General features: G+C 39.2%; 1 long non-coding RNA gene across 3 annotated transcripts in view; it reads right to left on the bottom strand.

Moving 5' to 3' along the window:
• Positions 1-8,113: 8,113 nt before the first annotated feature.
• Positions 8,114-18,249, bottom strand: part of LOC120102155 (uncharacterized) — a 32,730-nt gene continuing 22,594 nt past the window's right edge. For 2 of the 3 annotated variants that reach the window (XR_015685949.1, XR_015685951.1), the window contains 3 exons: positions 17,967-18,157; positions 13,812-14,913; positions 8,114-13,430 (listed from right to left, as the gene is read on the bottom strand). This is a non-coding gene — a long non-coding RNA (uncharacterized LOC120102155). The remainder of the gene's footprint in view (positions 13,431-13,811; positions 14,914-17,966; positions 18,158-18,249) is intronic. The other variant, XR_015685950.1, reaches the window with a different exon arrangement.

Genomic DNA, 18,249 nt, shown 5'->3' with positions numbered 1-18,249 from the left:
ATATTCAGCATCTTTATGCCTTCTGATAACTTATTCTTTTAGGATTTATGCCTTCTTCTGACGGAAAATTATCCAGTTACTTATATTTTTTCCCATATGGAGAGACAGAAGCAGACTAGCAGAGCTACATGTGATCTTTCAAGTTGTGGGAGGGGCCACTGCCATTTCTGTATTCTAACAGATTGCTAACTTTTTTTTTTCTTTCAAAAGTGACAACTTTTTGTACCGTTGCCACCTCTGGCTGTCCTTTATGCTTCCTCTGTCCTTAGGATCTTATTACCTTGAGATCTTGGGAAAAGAAATTTCTTCGTTCTGGTAGTGATTTCCCCAATGCTTTATCTTTTTAACCTGTTTCTAATATTCACAGAGTGTGCTTTTAAATTATGAACTTACATTATTTTAAAGTGCCAAGTTACTGAACTACCCTGGAAGATACTCTTGAATATTACAGAAAAGCTTGTATGAAATGGCTCCTCATACTACACAAATCTAAATAAAAATTATCTCAGCATAGTTTCCCTTGAAGTTTCTACTTTTACCGATATTATTGTTGTTTAAAAACAATTTTTAGGAAGGAAAGACTATCCAGAGATTGCCCCACCTTGGGATCCATCTCATATACAGCCACCAAACCCAGACAATATTTCAGATGCCTAGAAGCACTTGCTGACAGGAGCCCGATATAGCTGTCTCGTGAGAGGCTCTGCCAGAGCCTGACAAATACAGAGGCAGATGCTCACAGCCAACCATTGAACTGAGAACGGCATCCCTATTGGAGGAGTTAGAGAGAGGATTGAAGGAGCTGAAGGGGTTTGCAACCCCATAAGAACAACAATATCAACCAACTGGACTCCCCAAAGCTCCCAGGGACTAAACCGCTAACCAAAGACTACACATGAAGGGACCCATGGCTCCAGCTGTATATGTGGCAGAGGACTGCCTTATTCTGGCATCAATGGGAGAGGAGGCCCTTGTTCCTGTGAAGGCTGGATGCTCCAGCATAGGGATAGGACAATGAGGCAGGAGTGGGTGGGTGGGTGAGGGAGAACCCTCATAGAAGCAGGGGGAGTGGGAGTGGGGGTGGGATAGGGGCTTTTTGAAGGAGAAACCAAGAAAAGGGATAAAATTTGAAATGTAAATAAATAAAATAACCAATAAAATTTTTTTAAAAATGTAGAACACGTGGATTTGCATCTAGAACCTGCTGGTTTGATTTAAATAAACTGTTAATAAATCCTCATCCTTACAAGGTAGGACTTAATTTACAGGTAGAGGTAAAGGTTATGTAAGATTTAATGAGCAGTTTGATGACTTGACTGGAAGACTATTTAAGAGAAGTATAATCAGTGCCATTTATCTCTATGGCAAAATTAGTTCTCTAGATAACTTTAACAACAATTTCTAGAAAGTTCTGAGCTTTCTCAGAGGCATTTTGTTGATCCTCCTGCTTGTATCTCCTTTACTGGTCCCATTTCCAACAGAGGTAGAAATATATGACATAGGTTCTGATGTACTATTATTGTGCCCTTACCTCAAAGGTCATTTTATTTCAAAGGAAATGAGGAGTCACGGGAAAGATGTAAACAGAAAAATTACATGTTTTGACTGAATCATCCTGGATGCTAGATTGGGAAAAACTTAAAAGACAAAAGTATAAAGTGGACAGATGTCAGAAGCCTGGTTAGGACTTTATCATAGGACACAGGTAAGAAGTGATTGTGGGAGGAACAAAGATGGGAAATGGAAGTGTTGAAAAGTGAATGGAGAATGGAATCTAAATATATTTTGATGTCACAGACAGGAATTCTCAGTCTTGTTACAGATCCAAGACTGGATCCTAGCAAAGGGCTGTTTTGCCTGAGTGGGTTATTGGAATAAATCTGGAGACATTTTGGGTAGCCATAGAAATATTCTATAGGTATGGTGGCTACTGGCAAGGTCTGCTGCCTAGCATCATGCATTACACAGGACAATCTCCATAAATTATGTCATTCTGAAGTTGAAAATCTACATACGTGATGCTCCTATAGTTATAGGGGGAAATTGTAAAAAAGCCACTAGGAGAATTGTGACACAAAGCTAAAACTATTACTCAAATGGCTACAGGAACAGAAAAAAAACTAGCAAAACACATCTTGCTGGTAGACACAAGGCCTAAGTTAAAGGGAAGCCGACTCAAAGAATAATGAATAAATCCCTTTACAGGTGGCTTTTCCTACCAATGAATACACAGGGAAGGCAACTAAAATAAAATCTTCGGGTTAGATGCCAGGTGTCTATCTACTAAAGCAGCCACTAGAGACTGTATTCATGAAAATACCTCTGTATGAGAACAGTTGTCCTTCGTATGAGAACAATACAAGAGAAAATAAGAAGGAAAGTGGAAATCCTGTTGTCATAGCAGGGCAACCAATAGAACTATTTGCAATATCATGGAATTGAGTAAGAATGTGTCAATTGAGAACTTCAGTGTTCTCACTCCAGAAAACACATCAAGCTTTAGATATATGCCAGGCTATTAAAACTAGGAGCTCTACCCAGGCGGGCATCCTTTTACTTTGGAAGCATTTGGTTTGAGAATGTGATGATGAAACTTAATTTTGGAAGACAAAACTATAAGGGCGAAACTAGGACATAGGTAATAGGGGTATTTTTATTTTTTTTACCACCCCTGGGGGTAATTTTATGAACTATCACATTAAGTAGGCCAAAGACATGGGTCTTCTGTCATATCTGAATATGCAGTGAAATCCATACATTGCATGTTTGTTACTTACATATTTATTATTGTGCCAATTAGGTTTTGTCAGTTTGACACAAACTAGAGTCACTTTGGGAGAATAAACTTCAATTGAGGGAGTTTTCTTTATCAGATTGATTTGTGGGTCAGTCTACTGGGGCATTTCCTTGATGAATGATTGGTGTGGGAGAGCCTGGTATTCTGTGGTGGGGCCACCCCTGCTCAGTTGTTCTGTATAAATAAGCAAGCTGAGAAAACCATGGAGAGCAAGACAGTAAGCACCATTCCTTTTTGGCCTCTACTTCAGCTCCTGCCTCAAACCCATGCCTTGAATTCCTTTCTGCCTTGGCTTCCCTTCATGATAGACTCTAGTTTATAAACTGAAATAAACTCTTTCTTCCCTACATGTCTTGATCACTCTTTTATAATCCCAACAGAAAAACAGATCAGAACAAGTATGATTTTAGAGTCCCCATACAACGAACCTAGCACTGAAAAGCAAACAAAAACAAACAAACAAACAAACCACCCTCATTTTCACTTGGCATCAACTCATTAACTCCTATCCTATACATTATTTTAATGTGTTCACCATTTTCTTAGAAGAAGCTATGACATGGTATGGTTATCAGTTAAATTACAAATCATTTTTAAGTTATAGGCTTCCATGATGTTCTGAAACATCATGTAACTGAAGCCTGACAACAGCTAAAGCCATTTTTAAAAAAATTCAAAGTGTGGATGCTTCAGTCCTTCTGAAGGGGAAAAATATGCATAGGAGGAAATATGGAGACAAAGTTTGGAGCAGAAACTGAAGGAAAGGCCATCCAGAGACTGTCCCACCTGGGGATCCAGCCCATATACATATAGCCACCAAAACTAGACAATATTTCGGATGCCAAAAAGTGCTTGCTGACAGGAGCCTGATATAGCTGTCTCCTGAGAGGCTCTGCCAGAGCATGACAAATATAGAGGCGAATGCTCGCAGACAACCATTGAACTGAGAACGGAGTCTCCACTGGAGGAGTTAGGGAAAGATTGAAGGAGCTGAAGGGGTTTGCAACCTCATAAGAACAATTCCAACAAATCAGAGCTCCCAGGGTCTAAACCACTACCCAAAGACTATACATGGACTGACCCATGGCTCCAGCTGCATATGTAGCAGAGGATGGCCTTGTTGGGCACCAATGGAAGAAGCCTTTGTTCCTGCCAATACTCAAAGTCCCAGTGTAGGGGAATGTCAGGGTTGGTGGGTGGTTGGGAGAACATCCTCAGAGAAGAAGGGGGAGGGGTGGGATAGGGGTTTTATGGCTGGGAAAACAGGAAAGGGGATACCATTTAAAATGTAAATAAAAAATATCCAATAAAAATTCCTTAAAAATAGGGTTTAAAGGGGCACTTGATCATTTTGTCACGTTAACCTTCGTTGTGAGCATGATACAAAAGTCAAGTGAGAAAGGATGGATGCTCTATTGTTCTCATTTAAAATCATGATAGTAAAGTTAGTCCTTCAACAGCTTTGGTTTATTTCTCTGTGCATTCTAAATCCCAAGAATTAGCACAATCATATGCAAACTCTAACCTAGATGTTTTTAATTAGGACATAAATTAAGTTTCTTCTGATAATTTAGACTTGCATTTTAGTTTTTATTCTTCAATATAAAAATAAACAAGGGGGTAGAGCGACGCTAAGTAATTCAGAGCAGCCACTGCCCTTGGAGAAGACCTGGATTCAGTTACCAGCACCCAAATAGTAACTCATACCTTTCTGTAACTCCAGACCCGGGCATCTGACACTCCTTTCTGGCCTCTGTGGGCACCATAGAGTGCATACATATCCAGACAAAACATGTATACACATAAAATTAAAATAAATGATTTATAAAGCAAACAGACCATCACAATTTTCCTTCAAATACCCTTGTAACTCCCACTGTCACACTACAATCACAGTTACCATGGACAGATTTTTTTTAATGGTCTTACATGCAAAACCCACCCAAACTAGAACAACTTTTTTGTTTGTTTGTTTGGTGGCTAAATACCGGCCATGTCAATCGTTTTCAATAGTTCATTGAGTGAAGAACATTCAGCTGACTTCAAAATACCTCAGATAATTAAAAACACCAACTAAAACCAAGTCCAGTTAGCTTAGGTCAGAACCAATGCCAGTTTGAGACAATTGCTACCTAAATGGATGAATGGGCTTTCAGTACAATGAGGTCCTCAATTCAAAGAAATTTCAAAGTGGCAAAATGGTTCGAGACCAAATTTCTAACCAAGGGTGTTCAGGATTTAGCTAACCCAAACTTGGTGTATATTTGAACCTCCTGTTACTATTCCTTCTGGGCTCTGCCCCACAGTTACTTGGCAACAGCCAGGTATGGCTAACACATCATAAAAGGAGCTGTTTGCTCCCTCCTCCCTCTTTCACTGCATGTTCCCCCCCCCTCTCTCTCTCACTCTCTCTCTCTCCTCTCTCTCTCTGCCTTTCTCTTGTCTCTACTTCCTTCTCAAATCCCTTCCCCATACCCTAAATAAACTTTATTCCATACAATGTCCTATGGTTAGTAACTCAGGGGAAGGGATGGCTTAGCATGGGCCCACAGAGGCATTCTCTCTCCCCCACATCATGTCAAACATATTCCTGGTTTCCTTTTCTTTTTTATAAAATACAACACCTCCCTTCTGTAACGTAAACTTCAGCTGCTTCTTCAAAGGTGAGCCATCCTCTCTGGAACTTTATAGATTGATCGGGATACATAATTAATTTACGTGGGTTTCAGACCTTCCCATCAATCCAGGTCCAGCTACTGGATTCTCTCTTATACAGGTTAGTGAACTCAGGCTTACAAAGAATAATTTTACCTCAAAGACAAAACCTAATTACAGGCAGAGCTGAGATTTGAACTACAAAAGCTTGATTTCAGAGCCCATCAAAGCCACCCTGTAGGTAAAGGGTAGGTAAAGGGGTATCCAGCAGGAACAGGATATGGGCAATATTCTAGTATGTGAAGAGTGAGACTGAATAATGACAATTGTATGTTAAAACTGAATCATACTAGAGCAGTTCTGTAGCCATCCCCTAATTCATAAGGCGGGACTCACTCATCCATGCAAACATGAACAAGTATAAACTATGAAATTCCTTTATTTTATAAAAAAATGTATGCATCTATTTCACATTCAGGCTTTTTTATTTTATTTTTAGCAATTTAAATAGGATTTACAATAATATTCATCGTAAGCAATGTAGGAAATCTGATAAAGGTGAAAAAGTAATGAACTACAATGTTAATATTGATTGTGTACAAATAAGGATTTTCTATTTATTAAGACATTCATTAAGACAATATATGATAGTGTTTTATCAATTTTTTCTATTTATGTGTTTTCAGATTACTAAATTGTAGTTGCTAATAAGTACTGCATTAATTAATAAGATCTTAAAACTCCTTTAAATCTCAAGTGATTAAATCTTACTTAAGAAAAATAATGTGGTGGCCCACATCTGTAATCTCAGCACATAGGAAGCCGAGGCAGGAAGAGCAAGAGTCTGAGGCCAGCCTGAGTGACACAGCGAGATGCTATCTCAGTAAAGCAAGCGGCTCACTGTTTTAAACTAAGCAAAACTTAAAACACACAGACCATCAACCCTGTTCCACTGACCTGAACTGATTGCTACTGATCCGAACCCTCGCCATAAGACTTTTGTTGTGAAAGATCTGGCGTCATTGTCATTCCGTGTGTCCATTACCAACATAACCATACAGATAATAACGCATGGCTGCTCTCTTCCAATGATAGCACCAGTGTTTGTAAATGGCTTTCCATTGTCAATATTTACTGAGACCATCAGGAAATTAATGAGCAAACCTGGCCCACTGTCTGCTTCCTTCTAGCCATTCCTACTATATCTGGGCTGGCATGTTTCATCTCCTCATCATCTTTTCTTGACTACTGCAAGTCACTGCTTCTCCTCTTCCCTGCAGAAATGCAAAGACACATTCAGAAGCAAGGCTATCACTTCTTACATGAAAGCGCTTTCACAGTCAAACTATTAAGAAAAATCCCATAAAGCAGTCCATAATGGAGAACTATCATTTTTAAAAATCAAAAGAACTATTTTATGAAAAAGCTATTTTAAATATTTTCCTTTATTACATTATTTAAAATGTCACCAAGAAGTTGTATATACTCTTCTTGTACTCTAGATATTTTAGTTGTGTTTTGTTTATAATTTACTTAATTTTTACATTCCCATCACATTTTCCTTATCAATGTACTGGAAATAGCCCCTATCATCTCAAAAATGGTCTCATCTAGTCTTCCTTCTTCCTTCTCTCTTTTCCTCCCTTCCTCTCTTTCTATCTCTGTCTGTCTCTGTGTCTCTGTCTCTTGTCTCTGTATGTGTGCATTTGTGTGGGTTTTTTTGTGTGTGTATGTGTGTGTGTATGTGTGTATATGTGTGTGTGTGTGAGTGTGTGTGTGTGTGTGTGTGTGTGTGTGTGTGTGTGTGTGTGTGTGCGTTTCTAAGGATTGAGCCTAGAGCACTGTGAATTCAAAGCACACAGGGTATCTCCAGATCTCTTTTGATTTATATTTCCAACACAGTTTCACTAAGTTGCTCAGACTGGCCTGGAACTTATTCTGTAGCCTAAATAAGCCTCAAGGTTCAAGTTAATACTCTTGCTTCAACCTTATGAGGAGCGGGAACTGTGTCGCCAGTCAGCTCAGTAAACCATTTTCAGAGTTTGTATCCAAGAAGGTGCCATTGGGAATGCTTTAAATATACTTTTTGCTCCCATCCTTATAGCTTCTGAATCAGTGGGTTTGAGAATGGACCTGTGCAGCAGTGTATGCTTCCACACACCCCATACAGAACTGATGTCCATCAATGTTTGAAAGCCAGTATGCATCAAAGACCAGCTTTGACACCTGGCCGATTTGGGGCCTTTGTTGATCAAGCAGGTGACTAGAATGAAAAGCAGGGTAGGGAGTAAGAGCTGATCACTCTGAGGGTTCAAAACAAGCACTGCTTGTAACTGTGGAGAAATTCTGAAATCTCTTTACTCTTCCGGTCCCAGAGCTGATGGCAGCAGGGGGCTGGAAAAAGAAACTTAGTCACTTGGGCTGGTCCTCTCTGTGACCTAAAAGAAACTTAGTTACTCAGGTTGGTACTTTCTGTGAACCAGGGAGAAAACGCTGAGCTCTTTAACTTAGGGGCCAGGGTAGAGTGGCCAGCCAGCAAGAGACTCAGAGGTCGTTAACTCTTCATGAACCTAAAAGAAAAAAAGACACACACACACACACACACACACACACACACACACACACACACACACACTCAATGCATCCATTGAAAGAGTGAAAGAGGGCTCCAAACACCCTTTATTTTTGCTTTAAGTTTTTTTTATAGCTTTTCAGACAAATGTTCTAAATATAAGAAAACTTACCAAACAGATAAAATGTTACACAAGCAGAAATTACAACAGGACTGGTGATAATAAGTTCAAAGGAGCCTTTTGAGTGTATCACATTCTATAAACTCATTATAAGTTTAAAGTAATCATTTTATAATTTCATGACCTGACTTTATCATGTTGTACAACAGTGGCCTCGTCCTTGGCTGTGACCTGGAATGAACGTTTTTCCTTGATCACAAATCTGTCCCAAGCCTGGTTATCTTCAAAGTGCAGTTTACATGCTTGTCGCATATGAAACCTCATTGTGAACTCCTTTTAATGGAATAAGGAGAGGGCACACTCTATTCTTGATTGTAACTTTGTTATATCTTTATGGCAACGCAACAAAACCCATGTCCTCAGAATTTCTATCAATTATTCTAACTTCCTAAAATTATTTCAACCAAATCAGTCGCTCTATAAAATCACCGATTCATCTAAACAGCATTATTACATGGAAATACTTCTCCATATTGACTCTGCAGGAGAGCTGCCCGACAGAGTGGGCTAGAACCCAGGAAACACTAGGCTATGTCAGAGATATGAAGGATGCAGCAGAAGTAGGCATTGCAGCAGCACGAAGCAATCCTGGCACAAAGTCCCCGGAGTCCAAGCCTCTTCGGAGCACACCTATCACAGTCATATCAAGTGGTGTGCCAAATCCAGGAGGCTCTCGAGCTTGCTACAGCCTTTCCTGCATGGCCTCTGCCAACTGTGTCATAGATATAATAGTTTAGCATCCTTGAGGGTCACTTTGCCTGACTCCTGTGACATACCTAATAGGTATGGTTCCTTGGGATGGTGACTCATTTCTAAACTTAGCTTAGCATTGTTTACCCCTGATGTATATGTACCCTTCCATAAAATTAAAATTAAGATGAAACCATGATGCAACACTAAATGTGACCAAATGCAACTCTTAGTGGGCTGTGTCACTGTCTTCTCCACAGGATAGTCTCAGAGTGCCCAGTTCTCCACAGTGAGTGGTTTCTCAGAGTGACATGAGTAACTCACAGAGCAAACAAGGAGAGTGTACAAAGAAACTGCAGGACATCCGGCTCCGATGAGCTCTGCCTCAGGCAATGTCACCACAGCATCTTGTTCCTTTCAGTAATGCAAGGCAGGAAGTTGACTATTAGATACCCTTTTAATTCGAAGAGGCTGTACCGCATCATGGCCAAAATATAAAACCAACAATATTAGGCCCAGTATCGGAAACCATAGGTGTAATGCCCCAAAAATGGATTGTTTGACCCTAGAATTGGGAACATAGCATGGCTTTCCTTTTCTCTAAGAAAAAAAGTATCTCCATAAATATATGAGAAACACTGTACACATTTCTGTTTTTCATGAAATATTCATGGATAATGACAGGTTTGCCAAAATTATGTAATCAGCCATGTCTAAATTGGTGCTGTTATAATTAATGTTCATCTGAAGATGCTCAGAGAGAAGGAGAAGACACAGCTACAGTTTTGTAATGATCTGAGGTTATTCTCTTGACTGCTTTTTCAGACACCTGGGCTAGTGCCTATGCAAATCAGATAATGCTAATGTGTGCATATTAATGAAGGTCAAGCTTTACTGTTCCCACAGGTAATCTAAAGAAAAAACTCATTTCCTGCTTTGTACAATATTATTATCAACGGAGTCTTATTCTTATGTATCCAAACAATACTAAGGAATAAAAACCTCCCCTATCAATGCTTCTAAAACTTGGTCTGTTTTATTTTAAGATCCTTTTGATTGCTGTTTCTAATAGTTCTTCGAATATGCTATAAGTAATCTGTGACAGTACATGGTGCCTTATTTTGGGACTTGAAGAACCTGTAGTGAATCACTATTCATTTGAACTGCAGCATCCACATGAGTGAAGAAAAGATAGCCCCTTTAAACACCATAGATGCTATCACAAAGCAAAAGGGAGATGAGAAGAAAGAAATGAAACAAAGAAAGGCAGAAAGGAAGGGAGAATATAATTGACAGCAAGGACTCAGGAGCCTGTAACCTTTATACACTGTTGGTCAGAGTGGTGCATCCAGCAGGGAAAACAGTGTGGCAGTTGCTCAGAAAATTATTGTAGTTACTGTACTATTCAACAATTCCAAGCTATGCCTAAGTTGTTTTTCTCAAAATAATACATTCATAAGCTACAATCATAGCAACCTAACTTACAATAATCAACAGGTGGAAGCAATCCAACTGCCCATGGATAAATTAATCAGTAAATGAATGTATATGCATATGATAGAATATTATTCAACATCTAAAAGGAAGAAAATTCTGACACAAAATAAATGAATAAGCCTTTACAACATCAATTACTCCACAACTGTTTCATAGTCTCTCTTGTTCTCATATTTAAATAGCACAGTCAAGTTTTAAAAAGTAACTAACATGTTCCCACTTAAATTGACCTTAGATCCTGCACTGGAGATGGGAGTGAATGGAAAGGAGAATTTATAGTGAATCCTGCACTCCTGTGAAGGGAGACCATTTGAAGAATGAGAGACCAGGGCTTTCTTGCTCAGTACTATTGTTGTTATTCGTCTTTGAGTCTTCAGAGTCCACAACAGTGAAGTGAACAGTGAGCTGGAGGCGTGAGAAGCGCCTCTTATGTCATCTCTCCCCAGAGATATGAGAGTCAAAAAGAGAAATGAATGCAAAAAGCCAGGTAAAAAAGCAGCATTTCGTCTCAAGCCCTCAACAGAAGCTATGATTATTTGAAAAGTTAACTTGGAAATAATGATTTCAGTTGGTTTTTCTTCTCCTCTCTTCTCTTTTGGTTTACATTCCAGACTAGTGACTAATCAGGATGTATTCTTGAATAATTTCCATTTTAAAACAGCATTTAAAACTCAATCACCAGATATGCATAAACCTAAGGAAAGAATCCTAAGTACCTTGTGCATGCCATTAAAGAAAGAAGCAGTCTCCTCAGCACTCCTCAATCAGACCAAATAACCAGCTGTCCACTCAGCTACACTGAGAGCTGGTTTTGTCCTTTAATCTTGTTCATGCAGTTCCCAGTCCTGGACTTAACAGCCAAGGCTGATGGATCAGGTTTGTAAGATTCCAGCTATTCGGGGATCTGAGTCAGGAGGACATCATGTTCAAAGTACGAATCCATGCAGAAGATATCCAAGGGGAGGATGTGAGATTAGCAGCTCAGTGATCAGCAGCATGCCTCTCATGCACAGCGCATAAGGCCCCTTGGCTTGATCCCTAATAACAAAATAAATACCGCCTGCAAAACCTGTACTGTACACAAAGTACTGTCCACAGTATACAGCAGACCAAGCTATGCAGCACACAGAACACAGTATAACTGTGGCATTTCTTCAGCAGTCTTCCATGCAGCCTTTCCTCGCCCATCATGAAAACACTACTAAGTTACAGCAGGAGGCCGGCCAGCAATGTACCATAAGGCCAATGATGAAGATAGCAGCCAGCCTACCGGACAAATGGAAGAAAAGTTGATGTGTGTTCTAAAGCAGAGAGAGACACGTCAGAGGTAATTACATAACATTTTTCATCTTCAATCTGTAAAAAGGAAGACATGCTCTGAAAGGAGCATCAGGTGGGACAGCGTGGCAGAGGGGTCAAACTACAGAGCTTATAGGATGATGTACAAATTTTATATACGAATCAGGACTCATGGAACAAAGTGTGTGTGTGTGTGTGTGTGTGTGTGTGTGTGTGTGTGTGTGTGTTTGTGTGTGTGTTAAATTTTTCTCTAAGGGCTGCCTCCTTCAAGTTGCCACACAGTTCACAGATCTCTAAGATTAATATACAGGGTTGTCATTGAGGAGACTTCCATACTCCATTGTAAAACTATTGCATTTTTAACCCTTTAAAACAATAATAAAATTTGCCTAACTGCATGATTTAGGCATTTTTCTTTTTTAAATAATACTATTTTGTGTATACATTATATTAAAGACTCCAAACACTCCCCAAAATGTGTACAGATATTTTCCTAACATAACCACTGAATACTCTTCTAGTTACTGGCTTCCATTGCTTTTTTTCCTCACCCCTTGCCTTTTAAAATGCCCAAGATATAATTCAGAGACCACATGAAGCTGAAGAAGAAGAAAGATCAAAGTGTGGATGCTTTAGTCCTTCTTAGAAGGGGGAATAAAAATACTCACAGGAGGAAATATGGAGACAAAATGTGGAGCAGAGACTGAAGGAAAGGCCATCCGGAGACTGCCCCACATGGGGATCCATCCCCTATACAGTCACTAAACCCAGACAATATTGTGGATGCCAAAAATGCATGCTGACAAGAGTCTAATATAGCTGTCTCCTGAGAGGCTTTGCCAGAGCCTGACAAATACACAGGCAGATGCTCACGGTTAACCATTGAACTGAGAACAGGGTCTCCAATGGAGGAGTTAGAGAAAGGATTGAAGGAGCCGAAGGGGTTTGCAACACCATAAGGATAAAAACAATATCAACCAACCAGACACCCCAGCGTTCCCAGGGACTAAACCACCACCCCAAGAGTACACAAGGATGGACCAATGGCTCCATCTGCATATGTAGCAGAGGATGGCCTTGGTAGGCATCAATGGGAGGAGAGATCCTTGGTCCTGTTAAGTCTCAATGACCCAGTGTAGGAGAATGCCAGGGTAGGGAGGCGGGAGGGAGTAGGGGGAGCACACTCATAGAAGCAGGGGGAGATAGGATATTTCTGGAGGGGAAACCAGGAAAGGGGGATAGCATTTGAAATGTAAATTAAAATCCAATAAAAGAAAAATGTAAAAAAAAACCATCTGAAGTGTTCAACAACTAATCAATACAGCACTCAAAAGTGTGCAAAAACAACAACAACAACAACAACAAAAATATAACCTGTTGTCTGCCCCAAAGAAAATGCTAGAAAATGCTACATTACAAAACTGCTTACCTGGATGTATCTGAAACATCTTAATGGTTATCAGAATAGCAGAAAACTGGCATTAAAATAACCTGAATTATTCCTATTAGAAAAAAGAATACTGGCAGGAGACAATTATAGTTTCAAGATATATAATGGATTGATATAATGTATATTCCTAAGAACAAAACTCATCCCTGACATAGATGAGGAGACAGATGTTAGTCATCAGCACTCAGAAGGATAGAAAACCTTTCCAACTTTTGAGGCTTTTTCATTTGGTTTGAGCCTTGGGCTTTCAGCATTCTTCTAATTTTTCATCTTTCCATTGTCTCTGCATCTAAACAGAATACAAGGTAAAGGATATGACATAGACCTCAAGCTTTGCATGAAATACAAATGAATATGGGAAATATAATTTACTCTTTAATAAGTATTATGTTTTCAGACAAGACAGTCTGAGGATGGTAAACTAAATCTAAATAAATAAATAAAATCTAAAACTGTAGAAGGTTCCATGGCGTGTCTTCTTCATCGTAATCTTAAAGGAAAGGTCCACTTCACAGTACTCATTACTTTTGTTGAGTATTATAGTGCATGCTCACATGTAAATCTACCTATGTTTGGTACAAGCTAGCCCATGAGATTGCTAGAAAGGTCAACTGTGAAGACTGTGCAGCCCAAAATTAACCATCTGCATTAAAAATAGAAAATGGTATACCTCAAATTTCCAGTAGCAGCAAGCAACAGAATAAGGTGGAACCTGGAAAAGAAGAGATTTGTTATCTTTAAATCGTGTATATGGTTTTTTTTTATTAAAATTCTGTCCTCACTGGTACTGTTTTTTCTAGGTGTCATAACCCAAGTAATGATCTCACTTAGGAGGCTGATATAGGAAGATAAGATTGGGGGATATATCAAGACTGTAAAATACAAATTCATTGATTAAAATGAATCAGTAAGATTTGATTTAAATAAGTTGCAAAGGCCACCTGTAGTTTCTATAACTGAAAAAAAGTTTTTGAAACTTCTAACGAGCTCGTCAAATCAGTTCAGCAATTGTGACATAAAGAAAAACCATGTTGTGTTCATTCGTTATTACAATAAAATTTCTATACTCATATCTGTAGCTATTCCATGTAACCTTCATACCTACAGAAGAGTCTCAGATTTGTCACCTGTTGGGTAAAAAAAAAAAGAATGAATCCCAGTGGATACAATAGATTTTAATCAATCTATACATTTAAGTAAGAGAATGAGGGAGAGGTAGGGTGGACCAACAAAGCAGACATGTGATGTTAATTCCCAAACTGGGCTCTGATTTAAAGTAAACAAGCCAAAAAAAATTAAACATTCCATGATTTGATTTGACTTCATATTTTGCACATCAGTTGTTACATTCCCTAAGATTCCACATGTACACCCAAGTCTTGCAGTTTACATTTGTCTCTAGAATTCAAAATCAAAAGACTAACATGTTCTCCCTTACAGGCACGAGTTAGTTTCTCAGGGTCCTGAAAGATCCAACTTAAATTAGCACTGCTTCTGATTCTGAAATAGTGCTTTGAGTCTAGGGCCTACCTTAAAGATCCTTTGAGTAACAGAAAGCTGTAAACAGAGGGTGTAGATACCAAAGTTCCATGATCTGTGTAAGAATTATTCAGTGGAGAAAATACTCTCCTCTTCTTTTTCTTCATTTTCCTCTTCTTTTTTTCTTCCTTCTCCTTTACTTCAAATTCTGAAATATTTGTCTGCCCAGTTTGCTTTCTTATATTTCAATCACCCACAGCCAACTGCTTTCTCAGGTTTCTAAATGAAGCGTGCTAGAAATTAAAAAAAAAAAATTCAGAAGTTTTCCATCATTCTAAAGGTTGTGATGAAATCTTGAACCACCATACTTCATCTTGCCCAAGGTGAAGCATTGCTGCCCAGGTTTTCAGGGCAGTGTAAAAGGAATAAGCATAGACTCAGAGTTCGCTAACAGCTGCACTTTCAACTTCTGTGGAAATCTTGGCATGTGTCCACCGTGCATAAGGGGGCACTACTATATACATATGGTTATATATAATGACCAAAGCAAACATAGGTTAAGTGTTCTCTTTTTAAAGCTAGTTTCTTTCCCTTAAGATTTCTCACTGCCTCTAGTAACCTACACATAATATGCATTAGTCCAATCCAGAGGAAGTTTGGAGAAACAGCTCACTGAAGCATGTAAATCAGAAATGAAGTTTGTCAATTGTCAAATCTACATCAGAATGGATGAAATTACGCTGCACAGGGTCACCCCTGACAAACATCAGATGGCTGGCTCTTTAGACAAGAGGAAAATGCAAGCTGGGAAAATGGGGGGTGGAGGGGTGGGAAGCAAGAACTGCCAAGACTTGTGGCTGAATACTGCAGAAGGTGAACGAGAGGCCAGGAGAGTATAAAGAATTGGGCCAGTATGAGGAACATCGAAGAAAGTGGAGAATGTGAAAATGACTAACAGGAAGTGGTAGTTTCCAGTGTGTGCTATACAATCTGACAACTCTCCCTCCATTCCTTACAAAAATCCTTAGAAAATAATCATTTTTTATGTGCTTACTTGTTTGTTTAGTTTAGATTTGATGCTTTCTTTCCTGCAATTTGTTCCAATGTGCTTGAAGCTGAAGTGATTCATTGGTGGTACAGTTAGGGCAGAACAAAGACTTCCCTTTGGAGTCTCTCACATTCTAAAATGTTTGTGCTGATGACGACGTGGAGAGACTAGTTCTCATTGTACACTGATAATTTCAGCTAGGCTTGATTTTCACTATTATTCTCATGTAGTACTACGTAAACATTACATTATAAATTATAATTATAAACATATTATATTTTCCAAGAAAAGGAGGTTGACGTCAAGGACTTGACTTGTTAAGAGGGTAGACAGAGAGAAGGGGAAGAGAGCAGAGAGAAAAAGAACAGAGCTAGACAGTAAGAGAGTGTTGAAGTTCTTGAAATAGACCTGTGGGTTCTTAGATAAGCTTCTGAGTGTCTTAAAGACAAAGTAAATTGGGAGGAGCAGAGTGATCACTTCTCTGGAACGCCAAGGCTCTGAAATTCTAACAGGAAAGCGTGTGATAAAGAACCACGCCCTAAAATGACAAATAAAAGTGTGGCATTTATTAGAGCGTCATCTCCGTTTGCCAGGGTTGCTTCTCAACTGAGGAATGCCAGTCACCCTTGCTTTCCAGGAGTGATGCTCAAAGTGAGAGGCCATGTGAGCAATGGATGTGTCCTCTTTGGAGTGTAGATTTGATATACAGAAAACGGCCCTCATGCAAAGCATTGATACATAGTCACCCCTCCTAAACAAACAAACAAGTTTTGTCATAGGCAGTAGCTTCAACAAACCCAAATTCAAATGCCTCAGAAGGGAGAAAAGGCTATTCAGTTTCTTTTGAGAGCATCTTAATTTACCTTGCAGGATTTTTTTTATTTATCTGCCAATTTTTATAGTTTAATTAGTGCTATTGCTCAGAAGTGTTACCCTCCATCTGGTAAATTCTAATAAGGGGGGTCGTGCTTTCCATCCTACAGTGAAGGAAGATTAATAAAAACACATACCTGATATTCACAGATATGTATACACTAGAGGCTATCTCAGGGCCAGGCTGTCGAGATTTAAATCCACTCCTTGCCAAGTCATGACGTCGCATGCCTTTAATGCTGGCATTCCGGAGGCAGTGGCAGGCAGATTTCTAGGAGTTGGGAGGAAGCCTGGTCTACAAAGCTAATGCCAAGACTACACAAGGAAACCTTATCTCAGAAAAAAAAAAAAAAAAACAACTCTTAGGAAATTACAAAAAAAGTTTCTACATCTTGTTCTTCTCATTTGTAAAAGGGGAATGACAGTGACAGGCCCTGTAGGATTGGAGAAACTGGGTTAAGTGTGTATAAATACTTAGGATACTGTCTAGAATAAAGGAAGCTCGAAATGAATCTGCCGTTAGTGCTGGAAAGGCCTTGTGTCATTTTTATGAGTTTGTGAATGGAACCCAAGGTATTCTAATAGAAGAGTTTTATGAACACAATGAACAAAAATTCATGAGTCAACAAAGTTCAGGAAATCAACATGAAAACTAGATAAAGGAGGGCAAAAATCAACTTCCCTTCCCATTAATCAAATAAGTTGTGGTGTGAATATTAACTTTTTTTTTACTTTCAAAATTCACCTTCCTTTACTTAAATTAAAAACCACTTCTTGAAACAGCATTTAGTTTCAAGACTCTCGATATAAATGTCACTAGTATTTTAAGGTAAACATGTTCACGTTAATAAAGTTAGTTTGACTTTGGCAGCTAAGGAAAAAGAAATTGTGAGCAATGAAGAAAGAATGGAGAAGAAAAACATCTTGATTCAGGTATAAAATTGGTGACCACAAAGACACCATTAACATTCTGGTATCTCAGAAACAGTCCTAAAGGCGTTGTTTTCCCAGATTTTCTCAATGCCTAAAATCGTCCTTCATCTTTCATCCTGGGAGTCATATAATAGGTGAAGTGTCCCGTGTCAGCAACAAGGGGTACATCTGAAGTATGCTGAGTATTGTTGTAGGGAACAGTAGAATGGCTTTTGTGAAAAAGGTCAGGAACTCAGTGCAAAAGTTAGAGGAAGTGGCTCGGAACCTCCATGGTTACTGCTTCCTGCTCTTTATCAACATTTCTTGTTCCTTACAACCTAATGTTCCCTATTCCTCATTTCATAGGCTGAAACATTCTCTAGACTTGGTACTTCAGCTAAGGTATCTTCATCCGAAATGTAACGCTCCCTTCGTTATCAGTATACTTTAGATTTTTTTTTTTTTGGTCGTGCTGACATCACGATCATAGTGAGGTTGTGGTCATAGCAGTACCTGACGAAGCCTTTGGAGTGCAGGGTAAGCTGCACCAAGAAGATGTGAGACAATTCCGTGAAGAGAGCTGATGTTCCCACTGGTCTCATTAATGAAGTCCTTGATGGCTGCCGGTGATTTCTTTTTTTCCAGAATGGAGTCCTGGAACGGGCAGGCATACTTCCAACTTGGTAGCAGAGTTGCCATAAGCCCTAGAGACGGTTACAGGAAAGATCTGGTTGCTAAGGGCTACCTGGTCAGGATGCAGAAGCAGTAGTAAAGTCACAGAATAGATGACCTGACC

The sequence above is a fragment of the Rattus norvegicus genome, chromosome 4 (genome assembly GCF_021556685.1).
Source record: "Rattus norvegicus strain SHRSP/BbbUtx chromosome 4, alternate assembly SHRSP_T2T, whole genome shotgun sequence".
NCBI lineage: Eukaryota > Metazoa > Chordata > Mammalia > Rodentia > Muridae > Rattus > Rattus norvegicus.
Note: the sequence above shows the minus strand (reverse complement) of the source record. Positions and strands in the feature narration are given on the sequence as shown.